Raw genomic sequence first — 15,386 nt, 5'->3', positions numbered from 1 at the left:
AAGATCAGAGACTGAGACAGCAGATACTGAGACAGCATCTGAGAGAGAAAACAATGGAGCCGAAACTGGGAGTGATTTTTCAGTCGGCGCAGTTCCATCAGACGACTCATCTTCCAGTGATTCTGAAGGAGACAATATCAGTTGTGCTGTCCCTTTGTCTGCACAGTCTGTGAAGCCAGACTCCAGTAACAGGGTAGAGCAACCCAGAGCGCAGGCACATGTGCCCGCAAGCACAGACTGAGTGCTGTCTTGGCAGCCTTCCAATTTAATTCAGCCCCAAATGCCGTGTTTCACTGGTAACACTGGACGTAAAGTCGATACGGCGAATTTTTTGCCAATTGATTAAGTCCATCTCTTTTTGGATGTTGACCTCCTTGACGAAATTGTGCAGCAAAGAAATTTGCCTGCCGAAAAATTTCTGAGGGAGCAAGGAGGCATTCTCGGGCCTCATTCTAGGGCACGCGAGTGGACTCCCACTTCTTTAGGGGAGTTGAAGATATATTTGGGCCTCACACTTAAAATGGGGGCAGTGCATAAACCAACCTTGCTATCCTACTGGTCTACTTGCACGGTTTAGTTAACCCCCCTCTTCGCACGATTCATGAGCAGAAATCGTTTTTGCTATTGCAGCATATGCTGCATTTAAATGATAATTCTGCTGCATTGCCCCGGGACCATCCAGACCATGACAGGTTGTTCAAAATTCGGCCTGTTGTGGAACATTTGTCTGCCAGGTTTCCAGAGGCTTATACTCCTGGAAAGAATATAGCCATTGATAAGTTATTGATCTTGTATAAAGGGTGGCTGCTGTTTAGGCAGTACATTCCGAGCAAACGCGCTCGCTATGGCATCAAGCTGTACATGCTGTGTGAGAGCTCAACTGGCTAGGTGTACAGCTTGAGAGTGTATACAGGAAAGGACACAAGTCTTAACCCTGTAGGTTTCCCTCCCACGCTGGTGGTCACAGGAAAGATCGTATGGGAGCTTGTCCAGCCACTTCTTCACAAAGGTTATAACCTTTATGTGGAAAATTTCTATACAGGAGCAGATCTGTTCAGTGAGCTCTAGAAAGCAGACACCGGGATTGGCAGTACAATTCATTGTCGCTGCAAAGGATTCCCCCAGGAGCTTGTTTGCAAGAAGCTCCAGAAATCCCAAAGTAGACGTGACGTGTACACTACAATTCATGCTGAGAGCACTTCCCTTGTCACGGTTTGTGGTCAGATGGCCGAAGTCCACAAGCCCATCTGTATACTTGATTACAACAAGTACATGGGCAGAGTGGACAAGAACGATGAGGTTCTTCAGCCATACAATGCGAGTCGTAAAACCCGCACTTGGTATAAGAAAGTGTTTACTCACCTGATCCAGATGGCAACATACAATTCGTATGTTGTTTATCGTCAGACCACTACAGGAAGACTCAGGTCTTTCCCTGACATTCAGTTGTCTGTGATTGAAAGTCTCACTGCTACAGAAGCAGCAGCCTCCACTTCATGTGTTCTGGAAAACGTGGCAAGGCTGCAGGAGCAAAACTTTGATGATAAAATTCTTGCAACACCCAAAAAGGAGCGACCATGTCGTCGTTGTAAAGTGTGCTCAATGCAGGGAAAGACGCAGGAGACTCGTGTTTACTGTCCCCAGTGCCCAAGTAAGTCTGCCTTCTGTTTTCCTGTTTTCCTACTTGCTTTATGTTGTATCACACTAAAGCAAAATACTGGGAAATGGACTGAGGTGGAGCTGCCAATAGGTAAACCTTTTAATTGGTGTGAAAGGATACCTACGGTCTGTGAGCCACTCCTTCACTACGCAAGCAGGTGCAGAATATTTTTCCTCTACTTCAGGAAATCATGGACTTCTCAACACCTTTATCTGCTTTCAGAAGATGGTAGTTGTTCTGTTCGCCAATTGACAAGTGCATTATAGTCCCCACGCTGCACATACTGGTGGACAGAATATATGCCACGTTGTCATAGAGTACCCGTGTTTCACATTCAAACCGTTCTTCATATTTTATGATGTTCTAGTTAAGAAGCTTTGAAAATTTCCAGTTTGTTTGCCTTAGTTTCAAAGGTAGATATGCTTGCTCGGCGAATGACTTTGTGGCATACTCGGGCACCCCCAAACTTGCTTCCACAAACTGGAAGAAGTTGGATTGAGCATACTGAGAGCAATGATAGCACGTGACAAATGTTTACTCAAGCTTCAAGTAGCTAGAGATGGAAGGCATAAGTAAAGGGTCTCTTGACAATTGGGCAGGATTAGTCAGGACTCTGAGGACGGACACATGAACGGGTTAGAACAGCTTACGATAGGTGCGCTTTCCGAAGAATATTGCAAAGGAAGAAGGCAGATAGTAAAGGTAGTATAGATACACGTCATGACTTCATCTTCACCCATGGATTCAAATCAATTGCTGCCACACTCACACGGAATTTACTGTAATACTTATGGGTCAATGCTGCTTGCCATGTTCATCCTCCGTTAGAACTTAGAAGATGGTCAGTTTGCTGTATGATAAGTGCATTACACTCATTGCACAGAACGGTGGATTAGACATATGCTACGTTGTCACGGACTACCCGTGTTTTACATTCATCCGTTCTTCATAGATTGTGATGTTATCTTTAGAAAGCTTTTGAAAATTTCTAGCATGTTTGCCTTAGTTACAAAGGTAGATATGCTTGCTCAGCTCGAGGAATGACTTTGTGGCATACTCTGGCACCCCCCAACTTGCATCCACAAAATGGAAGGAGTTGGATTGAGCACAGTGAGTGCGCTAAAGACGCATGAAAGACATGTCTTCCAGAGCCTCATGTGGCTGTCATGGGAGCCATTAATAAAGGTTCATTCAGCATGCGTTTGGTAATGTTTAGGAAGGAGGGGGAGACTTTACAGGTGGTAAAATGTAGTCAAAATCATTATGTCTTGTGGCATATGAATGTGATGGGCCCTTGCATGGCGGCGTTTTATTTATGTGAGTGCAAGTGATCTGGTTGTTTGGGGCCGTGGCTGGCGCTCGTGTGGGGTGCATGAATGGCGTATGAATGGACCATAAAGTGGTTGGTGCCTTGATGCAGTTTTATGGCTCCCCTTCAGAAGGCTTGGCTTCAATATTTATATACTTTGATAAGTATTTGTGCTTTGAAGCCGGCGGATTGCAGGGAGGTATGGCTTACGTGGATCCCCCAACGTTTTCTTACCCAGTGTGCCCTGCAAACCTCAAATTTAACTTGAAAAAATAAATCACTTTTTCCACACATTTTTGTGTGGGAAAGTTGCGGGATCACCGGGCTGACAAAAATTTCCTATCACCCAGCGTTCCCCCAGGTCTCCCATTATATATGGTGCCTCACGTTTTGGGATAGGCAATTTTGATGTCTCCTTAATACGTTTTGGGCCCTTGCCGGTCGCGGGTACTTGGGCCTCCCACACGAGTGAAGCACCATTTTTAATCGGGAGACCTGGGGGAATGCCGGGTGTTGTAGAAAATTTGTGCCAGCCCGGTGATCCCACAACTTTTCCACACAAAAATGTGTGGGGAAAGTGATTTTTTAAGCTAGAATTTGAGGTTTGCCGGGGATTCCGAGTAAGAAAACGTTGAGGGATCTACGCAACCAATACCTCCCTGGAGTCCCTCAAGTGTTTATTTTTCAGACATGTGTGGTTTTGGTAGGTTTCCCTAGCTGGCCGCCGAGCACGGGGCCAAAAACCCAAGAGACCCCCCTTGCAAAACCAGGTTGTTTAGGGTCCTTGCCTGTCACTGGTACTTGGGCCTCCCAGACAAGTGAGGTACCATTTTTCTAAGAAGACTTTGGGGAACGCAGGGTGGGTGTAATTTTGTGAATCCACGCAGATTCCAGAACTATCCACCACAGAAATGTGAGGTGCAAGGAATTCTGGGAACCAGAACCTGGTGAGAGCCAGTCAAGTCACCCCATCCTGGATTTCCCTGGGTGTCTAGTTTTCAAAAATGTATGGTTTGCTAGGTTTCCCTAGGTGCCGGCAGAGCTAGGGTTCAAAAGCCACAGCTAGGCACTTTACAAAAAAAGGGTCAGTTTTCACTGTAAAAATAAAGTGTGACCATGTTGCGTTCTGAGCCGTTTCCGGTCGTGGGCACTAGGACTACCCACACAAGTGAGGTACCATTTTTTAATCGGGAGACTTAGGGTAACACAGAATTGTAGAGCAACTGTTATTACCGTTTGACTTTCGAAGCATTTCTGCCTTCCAAATGAAAGACAATGTATAAAAAAGAAGTCATTTTGAAAAATGAGCAATAATTCTCATGCTAGTATGGCTACTCACAATTTCAAAAATGTGCAAATATCTACCGTTTCTACACTCTATATTTTGTTCCAATTGCAGAAACACATAGGTGTCTTTCATGCAGATTTTTCCATGTATATATTTACCCAAATTAATTGCTATATACTCGGTACATAGTAAGATTAGATACATTTAATTGCATGATTAATACAAATCTTAAAATTAGAACAGTCTTAAAAAAAACACCAATTAAAATTACAAAGAAATAATTTTAAAATTCCTAATAATCTCAAAATAATTTTCTCAAAAGGATCCGGAAAATAATTTTTAAATATTACATCAGTCCATCTTTTTTCCAAGGCTTAATATGGATAGAAACAATATTTATCTCATTACTTATGTGCAAATTCATTAATATAGAACAAAATGTTATCCTTAATGGTTTTAAACTTCCAGATTTACTGGGCTCAACTCACAAGCATCTAGTTTCTTTTTTACAAGTATCAAAAATTTAAGAAAATTGGCGTTCATTTTAATATCCGTTGGTCTAAAACAAACTACCTTAGCATGTCTGCATGTACGAACGCCTCTGTGAATGAAGCAGTTTTTTAAATATCGTTTTCTTTCCACCATCATTAACCACATGAATGCTACAGCAATTCATGCTCTGTGCTGCAGATCCATATTTACCATTGTTCATGACGAGCTCAGCTCGTCATCGGCACACAAGCAGTGTACTGCATGACGAGCTGAGCTCGTCATGAGCATGGAAGGGGTTAATGCACATATACAAACCAAATGAGTAATACTTTCATCCCATAGCATGCACAGTCTGCATAGAGTCGGCATAGATTGTCTCAGCCAAGGCAATGCCTGTTTTAAGCCTGGTAAGTTGCCGAATCTTGCTTTCATAAACATGTTTTTGGTTTGTAAAGACCCTGGGATTTCTAAATACAGTTGTACCTTTAGACTTTTATATTCCTGGACCAACATCATGCATGAGATCGCTTAGTAAACAGCTCTTTGTCTTTCAAAAGGGATAAATGTTTAACTGATTTATTCATTGTTTTCTTAAAACTTTGTGCTGTTAAGGACATTTCCCAGATCTCAACGATTGACAGTTCTTCAAGAGCCTTTTGCAAATATTTATAGAAAGACAATTTTTCATTCTGTTGCATCTCTTGCCACAGTATTTTATTGTATTTGTTATTTGTAGAGCGCAACACTCATCGCGAGGGATATCAAGGCGCTGATACTAGGACTGATAAATCTGCAGCTGAGGCTAGAAGGCCAATGCTTAAGGTTTAGGGAATAAATATGTAATTTTTTCCGGAACTGAAGGTAATTGGTGGTAAGTCTTAAGTCCTGAGGAAGCTCATTCCACTTCTTGGCTGCTAGATAGGAAAACGAGCGACCTCCTGTCCTTACTTTGTTAATGCGTCTGGTTCTGGCAAGAGCTGATTGGAGCGATCGCAAGTTTCTCGTGGGAACATATAATTCGATCCTCTCCTGGAGTAATTTAGGGCCTGTTTTATGGAGAGCTCTAAGAGTATGACTGAGCAGTTTGAAGACTGCCCTCTGGCGCATAAGCAGCCAGTGCAGTTCCCTCAAACAATCTGAGGCGGAGTCAAACTTTCCTTTATTACAGACAAGTTTTGCTGCTGCACTCTGCAGTACTTGTAGGCGTGTGTATAGGTACTCATTCATGCCTACAAATAGGGCGTTGCCATAGTCCATGAGACTGACCAGCAGAGCTTGTGTAACCGAGCGTCTGCAGTCCAGTGGTATCCAGGGGAACAGTCTAGCTAGAAGCTTTAGAATGGCAAAACCTTTGCCACAGAGGGAGCGCACATGAACCTTCATGGAAAGGGCGTCGTCCATGATAACCCCCAGGTTTTTAGCGTGTTGTTTTGGGATAGGGGCTTTGCCTAAGGTGGGCAGCCACCAGGAGGAGTCCCACACTAATTTGGCACCGCCAAACAATAGGATTTCGGATTTGCCGGCGTTCAGCTTCAGGCAGTGTGAGTGCATCCACTGTGCCATATCGGAAAGACAGTTGTGCAATTTAGATTTGGTAGTGTCTGGTTTTTCATCCAAGGCCACCATTAGTTGTGTGTCATCCGCGTAGGAGCAGATGCCAATGCCCCATTTCCTACCAATTTTAGCTAGAGATGACATATAAACATTAAAAAGGGTCGGGCTTAGCGAGGCCCCTTGGGGGACACCACAACCTATGGGGCTGGGTTTGGAATGAAATTGGCCGATATGCACTGCTTGTGTACGATTGCTCAGGAATGAATGTAGCCAGCTTAAGGCAGAGAAGTTAACACCTTTTTCATAGAGAATGTTCAGCAGGCAGTTGTGGGAGACCGTGTCTAATGCCGCTGACAGGTCCACCAGTATCAGCCACCGCCCCACCTTGGTCGGTGCATGATCTGACACTGTCCGGCACAGCCAGCAGCGTTGCCTCTGTGCTGTTGTTGGCTCTAAAGCCAGTCAGGGAGGGGTCAAGGAGGTGATTTGTTTCCAGATACTTAGTCAGCTGGCCATTTACCAATTTCTCCAGTACCTTAGAAAGGTAGGGGAGCTGGGAAATGGGGCGGTAATTTTCGGGGTTGAGGACGTCCGTCCCAGCTTTCTTTAGGAGGGGGATCACTGAGGCGTGTTTCCATAGATCCGGGAAGATGGCGGTTCTTAGAGATTTGTTAAAAAGTTGGGTAATCAAAGGGCTAAGTGTGGAGGCAATATTTGAGAAAACAAAATGGGGACAGGGGTCCAACGGGGATCCTGATTTTACTGTGCTCATAGCTCTTAGGACCTCATCTGGTGTGAGGGGCTCAAAACTGCCCAAGGTTGGGGCGACTTCCGAACAGGGGGCAGCCGCGGCAGTCTTTGCTACAATGGTTGTGCCATGGGAACTCTGGGGACTGAAGGTGGTATAGATTTTTCAAATTTTTTCAATGAAAAAGGCGCTAATTCTTTCACAGGCCTCTGCCGAGCGGGTGAGGGTCTGAGTTGTGCTAGACGGCTTGCTGAGTTCTTTTACAATTCTAAAAAGTTCTTTGGCTGAGTTGCAGTTTTCATTAATACGCTGGGAATAGTAATTTGTTTTGTATTTTTTATGGCGAGATTATATTTATATTTCTGGCACTCCCTCTTAAGGCTTTTTAGGGGTGTGCCATTTTTCTGTATGGGGCAGTTTCCGGGATTTACAAATAGGGGCCAGCTTGTCTAATGTTTGATAGATCTTTGTTTTAAGAATTGTAGCGTCTACGCATGCTGTGATGTCGTCTGAGAACTCTATATTAGCATCTAAGAAATGAGTTTCAAAATTGGCTTCATTGACTAGCCTCCAAACTCGGTTAGAGATCTGATGGGTTACCCTGGATTGTGTTTGTTTAGTGGGCAAACCCAATGAGAAGACTATAAGAGAGTGGTCTGTCCAAAGTAATGGCAAGATCTCGTGAATGTCTATGGTTTTGATGTTGGAGAAGAGTAGATCGAGTGTATGACCCGCCCTATGGGTCGGTCCCTCTATCCACTGTTAGAGCTTGAGGATCCTCATATCACTCTCCAGTTGGGAGACCGCTAGAGTGTCTTTTTTTTCTCATAGTGCATGTTAAAATCACCGATTACTAGGTAGTGATTATATTTCAAACAAGTTGGTAAAAGTTGAGTGAGTAGTTTGGCGCTACATTTGACTTGTTTGCTAGGAGGATTGTAGATTAATGCTCCTGCTAGGATGGCGAGTCCGTCGTGTAGTAGTTGGAAAGGGAGAGTTTGATGTTCATTGTAGGAGGTAGCTTGCACCGGGAGACAGGTCAGGTGATCTTTAAAAATAATAGCAACCCCCCCACCCCTACTTGTTTGATAATTTTTTAATTGCTGGATAATGCATTGGCCAAGTCTGGGGCATTAGTGTCGGTTAGCCAAGTCTCGGTGATAAAAACCAGGTCAGGGTTCTTTTCCTTCAGCAGATCCCATATATCAGTGGAATGCTTGGGAAGGGATCTAGCATTGAAATATAGGCAGAGAAGCTTCGGGTACTCCTGAGTGTTCGGGGAGCCTGGTTGAGAATGGCCCATACTGGACCACCTACAAGCACGGCAAGATATTGGGCCGTAAGAGAGCCCCGGACCGGTCTGCGTACATTGTCCTTGATGATTGCCCAGATTAGGGGCATAGGACAGCAGCTCGTTGCGTGAGTAGCTAATGGCGGCAGGCGGGGATTGAATACCACCGACAGGGGGTATGGCCCCACGGGCGCAGACGGGCTTGCCTTAGGCGCGCCATCGGCGCGCCCGTCCGCTGCGCGTCCACCAGCTCATTGAAATAAATAGTGGGAAGCGCGGGCTCCTGGCTCCGCCCTCCGGCTCGCAGGGGATGGCCAACCGCACATTGGGTTATTAATATTAGTTTTGATTTGTTTCCAACGTACTAACCCATGTTGTTGATTGCAAAAGCCAATTCCAGCCTGATCTGTGCAGGCGATACATTGGATGGAAGTCGAAACAAGTGTTTAAATGTTTTTGTAATAGCATTATTTAGTAATATAGAATGCAAACCACGAAGAGTTTCACTTCCATATGTGAGGCTAGGGAGCAATTTTGCTTTTATTACTTTTATTAATGGGGTGTAAGTTGGACCTCCCAATGAGCTCTAAAGTAAGCGAAAGGCCTCTTGTAAGCTTTTGGCTCTTTTCTTCATCTCCATTTTATCGTCTGAAAAAGATAAATTCTCATCAAACAGTATCCCAAGATATTTATAGCAGTGAACTTTTTCCAGCTTTTGGAGGTACCATTTATATTACTGCACTTCCGCTTCTTGGTGCGGACTTCCATTACTTTTGTTTTTGTTTCATTTATTGTCATTCTATTCTCAATCGAATATATTGATGTTTTGTTTATTAATCACTGCAGCCCTATCCTTGTTTCACTTAGCAGGACGACGTCACCAGCATACAGTAAATTTGATATTTGTTTCTCAGCCAGCTTTGGTGAGTCTGTTAACTCATTGTTCATTGCAGGCGTAAAATCAGATAAAAATAAATTAAATAGATATGGAGCTAAAACACACCCTTGCTTTAAACCTGGAGTTGTATTGATTTTCCTAGAAAGCCTTGAACCATTCCCTAGTCGGACTCCTGTCCAGGTTTGAGTATATAACAATTGAATTACATTTAACACCTTCAATGCTAAGGTAATTCATCCCGGATGCTGCACTTCCTTTAAACCCATTGTTCATGACGAGCTCAGCTCGTCATGAGCACACGAGCAGTGTACTGCATGACGAGCTGAGCTCGTCATGAGCATGGAAGGGGTTAAAAGGCAGGGACTACTGCCATTAGTTTCCTCCATAACATTTGCCTATCAACACAGTCAAAGGCAGCTTTAAAATCGACAAAACATAAATATAGTGATTGTTTTTTTATTTTATCTTTTTCCATTAGAATTCCCAGTGTTAAAATATTAGTTGCCGGCACATAATAAAAAACCATTGGAAGACGCTGCTCATTTATTGGCTCTGGGTTCGCCGGGTTCTTGGTAAACCTACAAGTCCTATATATCCCCAGAACCAGAAAATTCCAGCAGATGTAACGGTATATTGCTTTCAAACAGCTGTCATAATTAGAAGTAGTTACAGGTGAAAACGTTGACACAAATGGCTGTTTTTTTCAACTAATTTTCAAATTTTTTCTATCAATCAATCAATCAATCATGGACATTTATATAGCGCACTACTTACCCGGAGGGTCTCAAGGCGCTTGGGGGGGGGGGGTGCTGCTACTGCTCGAACAGCCAGGTCTTGAGCTTCTTCCTGAAGGAAAGGTGGTCTTGGGTCAGGCGCAGGTCGGTTGGGAGGGAGTTCCAGGTCTTGGCGGCCAGGTGGGAGAAGGACCTTCCTCCTGTTGTCGATCTTCGGATGCGGGGTACGGCGGCGAGGGCGTGACTGGCTGATCGGAGGTGGCGTTTGGGAGCGTAGAAGTTGATGCGGTTGTTGAGGTAGCTCGGGCCTTGGTCGTGTAGGGCTTTGTGTGCGTGGGTGAGGAGACGGAAGGTGATTCTTTTGTTGACGGGGAGCCAGTGCAGGTCTCTCAGATGTCCGGAGATGTGGCTGCGTCGGGGGATGTCGAGGATGAGTCTGGCTGAGGCGTTCTGGATCCGCTGGAGTCTCTTCTGGAGCTTGGCGGTGGTTCCGGCGTAGAGGGCGTTGCCGTAGTCCAGTCGGCTGGTGATGAGGGCCTGGGTGACCGTCTTCCTGGTCTCGGTGGGGATCCACCGGAAGATCTTTCGTAGCATGCGCAGGATGTGGAAGCATGACGAGGAGACGGCGTTGACTTGCCTGGTCATGGAGAGGGAGGAGTCCAGGATGAAGCCCAGGTTGCGTGCGTGGTCTGTCGGTGTGGGTGCGGAGCCCAGGGCGGGGGGCCACCAGGAGTCGTCCCAGGCGGAGGGCGAGGAGCCCAGGATGAGGACTTCCGTCTTGTCTGAGTTCAGTTTCAGGCGGCTGGTCGTCATCCATTCGGCTACAGCTTTTATCCCTTCGTGAAGGTTGGCTCTGGAAGCGGCGGGGTCGTTGGTCAGTGAGAGGATCAGCTGGGTGTCGTCGGCGTAGGAGATGATGTTCAGGTTGTGTTGGCGTGCGATGGGCGCAAGGGGGCTCATGTAGACGTTGAAGAGGGTGGGGCTCAGCGAGGATCCTTGAGGGACGCCGCAGATGACTTCGGTGGCCTCTGACTTGTACGGTGGTAGACAGACTCTCTGTGTTCTTCCGTCGAGGAAGGAGACGATCCATTCCAGTGCCTTCTCTTGAATTCCGACGTTGCTGAGGCGTTGCACTAGGGTGCGGTGGCAGACCGTGTCGAATGCGGCGGAGAGGTCTAGGAGGAGGAGGGCCGCTGTTTCTCCGTTGTCCATCAGGGCTCGGATGTCATCGGTGGCAGCGATGAGGGCGGTCTCGGTGCTGTGGTTGGCTCGGAAGCCAGACTGTGAAGGGTCGAGGGATCCGTTCGTCTCGAGGAAGGCGGCCAGCTGTTTGTTGACGGTCTTCTCGATGACTTTGGCTGGAAACGGGAGGAGCGAGATGGGGCGGTAGTTCTTGAGTTCGGTGGGGTCCGCTGTTGGTTTCTTTAGTAGAGCGCTGAGTTCGGCGTGCTTCCAGCTCTCCGGGAAGGTGGCGGTGTCGAAGGAGGTGTTGAGGATGTCCCGCAGGTGGGGTGCGATGACAGTGTCGGCCTTGTTGAAGACGTGGTGAGGGCAGGGGTCGGTCGGAGATCCGGAGTGGATGGAGTTCATCATGCGGACGATGTCATCGGTGCTGATCGGAGTCCAGGCGCGGAGGTTGGTGGTGGGTGGCGTTGCTGCGGTCGTTGTGTGCGATGGTTGACTGCTGAAGCTGTTGTGTATGTCCGCGATCTTGTTGTGGAAGTAGGAGGCGAGGGAGTTGCAGAGGTCTTGCGATGGGGTGATGTCGTTGTTTCCTGCGTTGGGGTTGGAGAGCTCTTTCACGATGTTGAAGAGTTCCTTGCAGTTGTGTGCGTTGTTGTCCAGTCGGTCCTTGAATGCAGTTTTCTTGGTGGCGCGGATCAGTTGGTGGTGCTTCCGGGTGGCCAGCTTGAGGGTGGTCATGTTGTCCGGTGTTGGTTCCCTTCTCCAGGCCTTTTCGAGGGCTCGGCAGTTCTTCTTGGAGCTCTTGAGTTCGTCGGTGAACCATGGGGCTCTCTTGCTGCCGGGTCTGCTGGGCGGGGTCCTCAGAGGGGCGAGTTCGTCCGCGCAGTTGCTGATCCACTTCGTGAGGTTGTCGGCGGCCTGGCTGGGGTTCGCTGAGCTGGCGGGAGGGTGCTGACTCAGGGAAGCGGCGAGCTGGTCGGCTGTAATCTTGTTCCAGCTTCTTCGGGCAACCTGTTGCTGGTGGTGGTGGGTCGTCGTTCTTCTGAAGGTGAAGTGGACGCAGCTGTGGTCCGTCCAGTGGAGTCCTGTGGCGTGGCTGAAGGCGATGTCTTTGCTTGATGAGAAGACGGCGTCGAGTGTGTGTCCGGCGAGGTGGGTGGGGGTGGTCACCAGTTGCTTGAGTCCCAGGTTTGCGAGGTTTTCCAGCACGGTGGTGGTGTTGCGGTCGTCGTTGTTCTCCAGGTGGAAGTTGAGGTCCCCGAGGAGGACGTAGTCGGCTGAGGGGAGGGCGAGCGGGCTGATGAAGTCGGCGATGTCCTCGCTGAATTGTGTGCGTGGTCCCGGGGGTCTGTAGATGAGGGTGCCTCTGAGGGTGGTCTTGGGGTTGACGTGGATCTGGAAGTGCAGGTGTTCAGCGGGTGCGATGGTGTCGTCGGTGTTGGTCGTGATGCGGATGGTGTTCCTGTGGATGATGGCGATGCCTCCTCCTGTGTTGTTGACGCGGTCTCTCCGGATGATCTTGTAGCCGTCTGGGATGGCGATGGCGATGTCGGGTGCTGAGGAGGCGTTCATCCAGGTTTCCGTGAGGAAGGCGACGTCTGGGTCTGTGGTGTCGAGCAGGTTCCAGAGCTCGACGGCGTGTCTGTGGACGGAGCGGGTGTTGAGCAGGATGCACTTCAGGTGGCTGCTGCTGGAGTTCGGCTTGGTGGGTGCTGGTGCAGTGCAGGTCCGGGTGCAGGAGAACTTGCAGGACTGGCAGATGAAGGGTCCGTGGGTGCGTCTCGGGGTGGCTCGGTAGCATCCAGGGGTTCGGCCGGCGTTGAGTGCGTTGAGGGTGGCGGCGTCGTATGTCCGTCGGGTCGTCTTCTGTCGGTGGGGGCCAGGGGTCCTGGCACTGGGCGCGGTCCAGGCACGGACGGGCGCAGACGGGCTTACCTTTGGCGCACCTTCGGCGCTCAATCGGTGCTCCCGCTGCGCGCGTCCGCTGCGCGGTCGCTGAGGGGGCGTCATAAGAGGGGAGCAGGGAGGGCGGGTCCGCCGGGAGGCGGGAAGGGGTTAACCAATCGTGTGGCGGGGGGGGCGGGGGCCGCAGGCAGGAGGCGCGGGAACGGGTCCGGCAGAGCGGGCGGCCCAGCGGCGGCTGGGGCGCTGCTGGCGGCGTCGGCGAAGGCTCTCGGCAGGTAAGCAGGGCAGCAGTGGCAGGCGTAGAGGAGCAGGGGGGCGACCAGGCCAGAGGCGCAGTGGTCGCTCCCTAGAGGCAGGCGAGGTCCCCTTAAGAGGGGAGCAGGGAGGGCGGGTCCGCCTGGAGGCGGGAAGGGGTTAACCAATCGTGTGGCGGGGGGGGCGGGGGCCGCAGGCAGGAGGCGCGGGAACGGGTCCGGCAGAGCGGGCGGCCCAGCGGCGGCTGGGGCGCTGCTGGCGGCGTCGGCGAAGGCTCTCGGCAGGTAAGCAGGGCAGCAGTGGCAGGCGTAGAGGAGCAGGGGGGCGACCAGGCCAGAGGCGCAGTGGTCGCTCCCTAGAGGCAGGCGAGGTCCCCTTAAGAGGGGAGCAGGGAGGGCGGGTCCGCCGGGAGGCGGGAAGGGGTTAACCAATCGTGTGGCGGAGGGGGCGGGGGCCGCAGGCAGGAGGCGCGGGAACGGGTCCGGCAGAGCGGGCGGCCCAGCGGCGGCTGGGGCGCTGCTGGCGGCGTCGGCGAAGGCTCTCGGCAGGTAAGCAGGGCAGCAGTGGCAGGCGTAGAGGAGCAGGGGGGCGACCAGGCCAGAGGCGCAGTGGTCGCTCCCTAGAGGCAGGCGAGGTCCCCTTAAGAGGGGAGCAGGGAGGGCGGGTCCGCCGGGAGGCGGGAAGGGGTTAACCAATCGTGTGGCGGGGGGGGGCGGGGGCCGCAGGCAGGAGGCGCGGGAACGGGTCCGGCAGAGCGGGCGGCCCAGCGGCGGCTGGGGCGCTGCTGGCGGCGTCGGCGAAGGCTCTCGGCAGGTAAGCAGGGCAGCAGTGGCAGGCGTAGAGGAGCAGGGGGGCGACCAGGCCAGAGGCGCAGTGGTCGCTCCCTAGAGGCAGGCGAGGTCCCCTTAAGAGGGGAGCAGGGAGGGCGGGTCCGCCGGGAGGCGGGAAGGGGTTAACCAATCGTGTGGCGGGGGGGGCGGGGGCCGCAGGCAGGAGGCGCGGGAACGCGTCCGGCAGAGCGGGCGGCCCAGCGGCGGCTGGGGCGCTGCTGGCGGCGTCGGCGAAGGCTCTCGGCAGGTAAGCAGGGCAGCAGTGGCAGGCGTAGAGGAGCAGGGGGGCGACCAGGCCGCTTAATTTCCATAAAGAAACCTTGAAGGAGCTACACAAATGACCCCTCGATTAATTCAAAATTAGGTCTACTTTCCAAAATATATAGCTGTCCAGGATGCATTATTGCTTTCATACCCATTTCTACCATTAACTGGAAAGAGTTTGAAAGCACACAAAATAGCAAAAATAGGCTATGTCCCAGAAAAATGCCAAAACTGTGTAAAAAATGTTTGCTTTTCTGACAAAAGCCTGCTTGTCCCTGAAAGCTGGGAAGATGATGATTTCAGCACCACAAACCCTTTTTATACCATTTGCAGGGAAAGAAACAGACACTTTCATCTGTAGCCCTCCCCCCCCCCCCAAAAAACATCATTTACTTGTATTTTGGCTAATTTACCTTTAGAATCCCCATGATGTTGGAAGAAAAGGACGCAAAAGTGGCGTGGATACCTCATGTGGTCAAAAAGTTACAGAGGACTAATCACGAACTACCCCAAATAGCCAGAAAAGGGCTCAGCACTGTGGGGGGAAAGGCCCAGCAGTTATAGGGTTAATATGCATTTGCTATAATTAAGATCAGCTGCGATGGTATAATCGATGTAAGTTGTGCACTGTTCTAAAATGTAATAAATAATTCTTTTTTTTTTTTTTAAAACACTTCCTCACTCATTAAACCAAATTTCCATCCTTCTAACAATACAACCTTCCACCTACGCTGGCCGATTAATAAAGCAACAAAAACATTAAAAGGATACACAACGGACATAGATCAGAAAAGACAACACCCACCCAAGATAAACAGCAAACCAGATGCATACATCCATTGCCAATAGAATAGGATATAAACAATGCATATTATAATGAGGCAAACTCGAACTAATTTGTCAAGAGAAAAGTAGCGTCAATGTATTGCCTTTTCAAGATAGGTCATCTTTGTCAAACTTAGCAACCAGACCT

At 49.6% G+C, this 15,386-nt stretch overlaps 1 protein-coding gene across 4 annotated transcripts in view; it reads right to left on the bottom strand.

The window, feature by feature from the left end:
* The window catches only part of RAD54B (RAD54 homolog B), a 608,133-nt gene that overhangs the window by 486,240 nt on the left and 106,507 nt on the right, over positions 1–15,386 (bottom strand). The gene's annotated exons all lie outside the window — the stretch shown is intronic.

Source organism: Lissotriton helveticus, chromosome 4_1 (assembly GCF_964261635.1).
Source record: "Lissotriton helveticus chromosome 4_1, aLisHel1.1, whole genome shotgun sequence".
Lineage (NCBI taxonomy): Eukaryota > Metazoa > Chordata > Amphibia > Caudata > Salamandridae > Lissotriton > Lissotriton helveticus.
The sequence above is the reverse complement of the archived record's forward strand: the minus strand, read 5'-3'. Positions and strand labels throughout refer to the sequence as shown.